General features: G+C 37.4%; 2 long non-coding RNA genes across 2 annotated transcripts; one reads left to right on the top strand and one right to left on the bottom strand.

Annotated features, from left to right (window-relative positions):
• The first annotated feature begins 5,496 nt into the window (after window positions 1-5,496).
• On the top strand, window positions 5,497-7,539 carry LOC108672297. The gene is made up of 2 exons (XR_001930883.2): window positions 5,497-5,642; window positions 5,889-7,539. It is a non-coding gene; the product is annotated as an uncharacterized LOC108672297 (long non-coding RNA).
• Window positions 7,540-7,782: 243 nt separating this feature from the next.
• Window positions 7,783-8,394, bottom strand: LOC108672303. Its single transcript, XR_001930884.2, has 2 exons — window positions 8,324-8,394; window positions 7,783-7,994 (listed from the first exon to the last, which is right to left on the bottom strand). It is a non-coding gene; the product is annotated as an uncharacterized LOC108672303 (long non-coding RNA).
• Between the last annotated feature and the right edge of the window lie 495 nt (window positions 8,395-8,889).

Raw genomic sequence — 8,889 nt, 5'->3', positions numbered from 1 at the left:
TTTTAATTTGTATACACCAAACAAATGTCACTCTGACTTATGATGTTTATATGCATTTATGACTTTCAGATCTCTCTGTTGAGGATGGGGCCAACTGTTCTCTGAGGAAAGGTTCTGTGAAAAAATTCAAGATGAAACAGGTAGCTAAAAGTGGTAAGTTTATTTTTTAGTAGTAGGTACATTATTATAATTTAGGGGGAGAAAATTGGCTGAAATTTGGAATAACAAATCTTTAATTAAATGTTAATTATAAATCTCATGGGCTTGTCTCTCTGTGTACTCCTGGAAATGAGTACTACCGGTATATTCTTAATGTGGGATTAACAAAAATTTGTTTTATTAGTTAGTACTACTATTAAAATGGTTATAAAAATGAAATGGAAAGACTTCCTTTAAGCTCCTGGTTGAAGCCTGGGACTGTTTGCCAGATGAAGTCAGTCAGCTGCCTTATAAATGATTACCCATCCTGTAGCTCTCGTTTTGTGGCCATCAGGGATGCCATTTTCTCAGCTCCAGTAAAACTAATTGACAAAAACAAGTGTTCATTTTAAAGTAGATATCAATGTCACATCTATATACAGTTACAAGATTTTCTTATTTGTTTGCAGTGTTTTGAAGTCGTAATAATGTTTGATAGGGAACAATCCATATTAACGCTAAGTAAATAATCTACAGATAGTTAGGAAAGAAATTGTCATCAATTTATGGATACATTTGAGGAAGGCAAGGCAACTGGTTCAATTAACTATAATTTTAATTAATCCTATTCATTTTTCCTTAACATAAAGTTAAAGTACCGGTAAATGGTAATCTTCTCTATAAGCAAAAATTCTGTAAAGCTTGATCCTTCCATTTTCTCTGTCTTCTTTAACTAAAAGTGAATTTCACAATCACCAGTTGACAGCTGTGATTGGTTATTGAAGTGATTTATACTCCCTATGTATTTCTGTAACTTGATCATTGATTCACTTTACATTTTAACCACGTGACTAGGGTACAAATTAATTTTCCATATGGTCCTACTAGTAAAATTTGTTCCATGCAGAGTCATATATGGCCATTCATAAAAAGTTGGATGTAACTTGAGATGTAAACTAAGATTTCACCTGAATATTTGAGTAGCAAAAATACATTACTGATAATGAATGAATCAATCAATCATCTTTTTGAATCCATTGCACACATTTCAACTGCCAGTAGTTCCTAACCTAATAACCTTTATTCTCTACTTTGGTAGCTGCAACATTAAAGCTTAGATCAATGCACTTGGTTACATCCAATTTATATAAATATAACAAATAAGATTACCGGTATCTTTAGTTACAATTCTATTATTAGGATCCATATAATTGAACATTACATTATTTATTGAGGAGGTAGATAATGTAGAAAAGCCTTTACTGAAACCCTAGGAAGACATGACGTTTGTAAGGTTGAATGTGTCCACACTCTTGGTGGTAGTGCTGTAATAGCTATTGGAGGCTCTTGTTGTTTGGCCCATCAGAGAATGGCCAGCAGCACAGGCCCTGGTCCCCATACTATGTAGACGCAACAGATACCTGCGACTGTACTAGTAATCTAATTCATTAAAAACTACCTGATGTGTCGTTTTTTTGTGATTTAATTGCTTGAGTTACTTAATTGAAGTTTCCTTGTGCTTCTGATTAGCTAGTGAAGACCAACGTATTGTGGAAGATTTGGTTTGGAATGAACACATCAGTGAAGACGAAGCTCAGGGAGACACGCAACACACACCAATACTTCCAGGTAATTTTATTGCATAGCAAAGAATGGACTGAACTTGTTTAGAGTGATGAACAAGCATTGTATGGGGTCAGTTTTATTTTTGAATTTTAATACTACTGTATTTATCCTTAAAATTACTCTCCCGCTTATATGGCATTACAAAATTTTTAACATTGGTACCGGTACCATAAAGTGGGGTAACTCTGACTGGTGGGGTGACTTGGACCATTTTGACATTTACCTTCAAATGGTAAATTTTCAAATGCAATAGGTATGTTTATATTTTTATACTATTTATTACTAAATTACTAAATTACTAAGTGACTATTTGTTTCACAAAAAGTAAGGGTTAAAAAATGGACAAATTTTGTACCCTATCAATATACCCTTTCTCATTTCACAACTATTTGACAGAATGACCCCAAATTTTTATACATTACACTAATAGACTTCCAGTTTCTTGAATTAAAACCAACCTAAGCCAATTGTGAAAGTTACAGAATACAGGTAAATCCTCTCAATGGAGTGACTTGGATCAGTCATGGACCGAATCATGTTGTAATTAAAATGAACATTTTATCATTTAATTTATGTTTTTTAAGTGTTACTAATGCTTTTTATCTATTTTCATGGTTACTTCTTGCTCTATAGGTATTCATATTGTGCCCATTAAGCAGTGAATTAGCTGGCTTTCTACCTACCTACCTACAATATGCATAGGGCCTACAAGTGCCATGAGGGCTCCTGCACCCACAGGAAATATACGGGCAATGAAGTAGAAGTTGTAGATTTAATAAGGGAAAAGAAAAAATGTATAACCAAAACTGCAAAATAGTATGTCATAGGCAAGTCTCTTTTGTTCAACAGAGTGCATGGAAAATGTTTTAAAGCCTGGGGGCCAAACTGTTTTGAGTGCACAGGAGGAGAGCATTGTTGTTGAAACAATCATACTTTGTACTTATTATTGCTACCCACTTCAGCTTTTGACTTAAGGATTATTGTCAAAAGCTAGGTACCTGGATGAGCAAGGGCGAATTGTCCCTAAGTTTTCACTGAACCTTCCAGTGCCCAACTGGGCTTCTGCCTTCATCAAGCAGCATAGGAATTTAAGCAAAAGACCAGCAAATGATATTAAAAGATCAGGAGCAGCTGTGGGGGAGCAAACTTTGAAGGAGTGCCATTCAAGGCTGGCAGAGGAGATAGAATACAGTCCTACCCATATTATGGCCCGTATTTAACTAGGGGTGGTCCAAGTCACCCCCCAAGGCAGGGGGTGACTTGGATCACCCTATCAAGTGACTCCCTAGTCACCATTACCAGGATGGTAAAATAAGCCAAAAAGGGTAATTACACACACACACTTAGATCACCCACTTTTCCTACAACTACCTATATGAAACCCAAGAGGAGGAAAAATCTACACATGCTGTTGAGTTGACCTTAGGTACAAACCTTGCATATGCATATTTTAACTTGAGTCAAACTAGAGATGGTTAATAAAGCGTGTTTTTGTTAATTGGGAATTTATCATGGCAAAAGTACATGGTACATGTTGTCAAAAAGAAACACTTTTATATTTAAAATTGAATGAACATTTCATAGGCTACTGACGAATTAATTATATATGAAAGTGTGATTGGATTCCTTTTGCAGCAAAGCCAAAAATGTTGTTTGGTTCAAAAACAATCAATTTTTTTTTTTTTTGTTTGAAATAGTGAGTATTTTGTTAGAAGTTTGAAAAAATGTGAAAAGTTGTAAAATGAATTTGTTTCATTTTAGGTACAAAAAGAAAAAGAAAGAAGTCTTCAGTCACTGAAGATGACACTTCTGCCTACAATGAAGTTCATGTTGACATATGGACTCTAATAAGGTAATTAAGCCTCGTGAATAAAATGCTACTATTTATTAATATAAAGGACATTCATTTGCAGGATAATGATTTTGTACTAAATGTGACTACACTCATTGAAAGTGTCAGAAGCTTTCAATGGATTTAAGCTTGACATAGAAGTACTTTCTGTTCGTAAAACAATTGTATTCATAAGATCGAAATGTTAAAAAGAATTTATTATTGATAAAACTGCAATCAAGTAAATAGAAACGCCCTATGTAGTGAGGTAACAGTTTTTTTCATTTGCTTTTATGATACAGTGAAATTTATCCTTAATTTGTAAGAATGTTACCCTTAGGCATCACCTAAGAAATTAGGGAAGACATTTTTTTTAATAGCATATTTCTATATAGTTTTACCAGTGAGGAATTCAATAGTAACTACCATTTCAGAAGATATGACTGCACACAATGTTTGTTTCAGTACATACATCCAGCCTGAAGATGTGGGAACCTTTGCCGCCATCTGCAAAACTACAGCCTTTGTTGTGAGCCGAGCAGGCTTCTGGACATCACTTTATGATAGGTGAGATTGAGAACATGATGGGTGAGAACATGATGGGTGAGAACATGATGGGTGAGAACATGATGGGTGAGAACATGATGGGTGAGAACATGATGGGTAAGAACATGATGGGTAAGAACATGATGGTCAAGACCGTGATGGGTGAGAATATGATGGGTGAGAACATGATGTAGGAGTGCAAAGAGATAAAAAAAACTCTGGTTATCGTACTATCTAGTCAATTGAAAGACAATTTAATGTATCACATGACATTTGAGAATATCTAAGGAACAATAAGCTTGACTCAAGCTTTACTTCCTAAAACTTCGTCCTTGTGTAAACAGTTGCTTCTAGTGTTTATTTTTTAAACTGCCTCTGAAAAGGCTATGAAGCACAACCTGCGTGAGTGAGTGCCAGGTCATGCATCACACATTGATTTTAGTGAGTCACCTGAAGATAGGTGCAGTCGATCATCATTGATCTCACGATAGGGTAGAGTCGATCATTACGGTAAGATAGGCTTGTTCAGTATCCCCCTTTATTACTTGATTATAATATTAGCTCAACCATGCTATCTTGTACAGTACCACGTCTCGTGGTCGGTGTATCGTTGAGAGATGCCGTAAGCCAAATATTGCTCATTCAGTAAGTCACTTCTCGTGTCATTTCCATTCTGTACCTACTCCGCCTCCTTCATCAGCTTAGGCATTGATTCTTGGTATCATTCTTTCGTTTGTAGAAGTTGCTCATAAATACGGTACTTCAAAAATTGTCCTTTTTCCACGTTACCTGCGTACCACGTATAGTACAGGTACTGTATATTCCACTCCATGCGAGTTCTGTGTTATCCTGATGTCGGCGATCCTGCCTGTTGCAATCACTCTTCCGATTTTTATGTTTAATTTCTCACTGTGAAACTGTGATTTGCAATTCGTTACTTATAGTACAGTGTTATTCATCGTATACAAATTCCGTTTTATCCATTGTTTACAAATTGCACGTTGTCATTGCTTTACGAATTCCATGTTTTTCAGAAACTAAAATCTGTCATCAGTAGATACAAATTCTGTGTAGTTCATCCTATATAAACTCAGTGTTGCTGTAGCTGCAGTGTCTGTGCAGGTTCTGCAGCCACATGTGCGAGATGCTGCCAGAGCTTCGGTCGTGGGAGATCCGACACAGCGACGTGGTGGGGCTACGCAGCCGTGTGATCCGCTCGCTCTTTATTGCGTACGAGCCCCTAGCGCGCACCCGCCTCCCAGCTCTCGTCAGGAGCAACAACCTACGCAGGACGCACAACCCGGGCTATTTCTCCGCTGATAAACTTGTGAACGCTGATTATCTGTTTCAGGTGGACTGCTCAGTGATCGGCCTGAAGCTGAAGCTGATGTACGAGAGGCCTATGGAGATCACCAGATCATTACAAACAAACAAAATCTCTCTCGTCTTCTCGCCTCAGTCGTCCTTTACCTCCACGCCCAGACGGAGTGATGAACTCGTTGTGAGTGCAGATAATAGAGTTTGTCCTAAGGGCATGGACAATAGATTCAATGTGTAGATTGGTTTCTTTGGTCACTGACGGTACATGTAGTTGCCAGGCCGTCAGATACTAATTGCAATTGACTTCGGTTAATTAGGTTGACAGAAGACTAATAAGGTTATATATTGATTCCCTACGTGTATTGACTTATATTTTACGCGTTATTTTTTATATTAGTTTACATATCAATAAAGGCAATATTTGCAGATACTGCTGCAGCCCGTGGTGAGTGTCCAGCTGGTGCCTTGGTGGGATCAAAAGTACTACTCGAACATCTGGCCCGCCACGGGTGACGCTAGCGACGACAGAGATCCAGACGATCCTGCCTGGTAGCCATGTTTGTTGTTATTCTTTTATTTATCGTATATGTACTGGAAATATGTGCTCAGATTTCTTTCTTCCATGGTTGGCGAAAGAATGATGAGATCAAATGAGCCTTCTTTTGCCAAGCGCCCGTTAGTTGAAACTTTTTAATGGCAAATCATTGAAGAGGAACTTTTTGTCTTGCCAGATTGATCTCATTGCATGAAACGGGGTCCAACACTATGTATTTAGTTCTGTCTAAACGATTTTTAAACTGTGATAGCTTCTAATAAGTAGATTTTTGTTAGTATTGCTGTCGTCGAGGCGATGGTGTATGTTGCCAGTTAACCCTTCGCCAAAACTCATGTGTTCATGTTTTACTCGTCATTAAACATCATCTGGAGCTAGAATACCGTATGATATGCTCCCTTTTAGCTCTCAGTATTCACCCAGCGTAATGCTGTTCCACTGGTGCGGCTTTCAAGTTAGGGAAGTTCTAAGCGTTCTGTGATATTCCGTAGCGTTGTAAGTTGGACTATAGACGTGTTGCTTGACATAACTTCTGTTGGTGCGGTCCCTTGTTGTTTGAATGTTATTAAGAGTGCAAGTGTACTCCTGCTGATGAAGTGCATCCGATGTGAATGATTTAATTAATATAAATGACGCAAATCTGTTTAGAGCGATTTGATTGAATATAATGACTTAAAGTGAATTTAATGATTTTAATGAATGATGATTTGAAAGATTTAGACCAGGTTTTGAATGAAAATTGTATTTATATTAGTGCTAAGTTAGTGTTGCATCATTACAAAACTGGAGGATACAATTTCCGTGCAGAAATCCAGAATTTGCAGATATAAAATGTAAATTTCATTCGAGGAAGATAACTGGACATGTAACTATTTTTGCAATGTTAAACTGCATGAGGCTCTTCAGGCGAATCTCGCTTCGGTATGCATTTTATGAAGTAAGCCTCAGTCATGCAGTTTTCCTGAAATGAGGTGCCAATTCATATTTTGCTTCCCTGCCATTCAGGTGCAGTAAAGCTGCCAATAGTCAGTATTTACATGCAGTTATTTGTTACTAAGAACAAAGGTTGGGTTGCATGTGCTGTCATGCGAAGGAATAACTAACTACCGCTATGAACAGTAAACTTATGATGCGAAAAAACTGCTGAAAATACAGATTAGATCCTGAAACTACCGAGGTACAAGTACTGTCCGGGCAATTAACAACAACAACAACAAGTACTGTCAGAAATTTGTAGATTACAGGAAACCGTTCGACCAGTTGTAATCGAGTGATTACGCGTTAAATTTGAATGACGCTCTGGGCAAACTTAGTGTAACGAAAGTTCTCAGGCAGGATTTATGGACAACTCCGGGAAAAGTGCCATTGAGCAATAAATTGCGACGAGAAGCTGTTTCCGCTAGACGTGGTAGTGCTGATACCGTCTGTGTTCAATGTCGTCTGGACTAACGCGCTGCTCTTTATTTTTCGTAAGAGAACCCTTCTGTGTACGAATTGTTTTTCATAAATTCTATTTTAAACCGTAGTTCAATTTATTCAAACCTCCATCCAACAGCAAGTGTGATCAACCTTGGTCAGCGGAACTAAACTGAGAGGTGAGTTGTTGTATTGATGGAATTCCAAGTGAAGAGAGCTCCCTATATATCATCTAAGATGTATTCCGTCTCAATAAAATTTAATCCATAATCAAGTATAACTGCAAAACCCCATATTTTTATTTAGGAATCACGATGAAGTTGCAGGAGAAGAAGGTAATGCAGAGGCCAAGGCTTGGTATCATTTAATGCCTGCATTTAATCTTAGACCCTCTACAAACGCTGTCCTATGTCAATAACTTCCACTGCGTGCTTAACAAAACATAAAATTAAAAGGAATGTATGGCATTTGCGAAAACATCAATGGTCGACTGTCCGGAAATGGTTACTTGGTCGCTGTTTGACGATATTTCTCTTTGCCGGCATTGTTGATGACGCAGATATGCTGAGGGCAGAAGAGACGGACATTAATAAATGGTTCAAATTTTCTCTTCCTTTAAACTAGTCAAGACCTGAGTGCCGAGCTCAGATGGTTTTCAATTTGTGTCCCAGATGCCTGTAAGTTTGATCCAACTTTTGTTATGAGTTGGTTTTTCATGAGCGAATTCATGCCTCTGTTAGCCGATAATGCATTTTTGGCCTCGAGAAGTTTTAACTAAGGCAAATTCTGTTGAGTGGTGAGCTACATTTTTAAATTTACGTGATGTCGAAGCTACCAAATCAGTGATATAATACAGTATTGAAGTATTGAGCAATATGATAAATGTTACTCACGTTGAGATCCCTGAAGTATTCATTGTAATCGAGCGCGTATCCAACGACGAATTTGTCTGGAATTTCGAATCCACAATCTGGAATAAAGATTATTTGTTTGTCGTAAATTTGCTCTTTCGTCTGAAATTCATAAAGATATACCTAATTTTATTGCTTCACTGATGGCAAAATATTAATCGAATATGAACATAATTTTGTCAGAATCTGCAAAATTTTGTTGTCACCTCTTCTTTTGGGATAGAGAAAATTTAAGTGAAAAACAATTCTACTTCCCTATATAACAGGGGACTCCACATAGATATTGTAGAACACAGAGGCTCCAAGTATATAATGCAACATTTTTAATTTTAACGGGAAACATTTGCTGCTTCATCGAAGTCTAAAACCAACGCCCACGAAGGTGATTCAACCTCTGTTCATTTTCAGGGACCAGACATTCGAGGATGATTCGAATTATTGTAATCTTGAGATTGCTAGACGTGGTAGTGCTGATACCGTCTGTGTTCAATGTCGTCCGGACTAACGCGCTGCTCTTTATTTTTCATAAGAGCAACCTCTTGTGTACG

Source organism: Hyalella azteca, unplaced genomic scaffold (genome assembly GCF_000764305.2).
Source record: "Hyalella azteca isolate HAZT.00-mixed unplaced genomic scaffold, Hazt_2.0.2 contig11450, whole genome shotgun sequence".
NCBI classification, from domain to species: domain Eukaryota; kingdom Metazoa; phylum Arthropoda; class Malacostraca; order Amphipoda; family Hyalellidae; genus Hyalella; species Hyalella azteca.
This window is presented reverse-complemented; position numbering and strand designations above follow the sequence as displayed.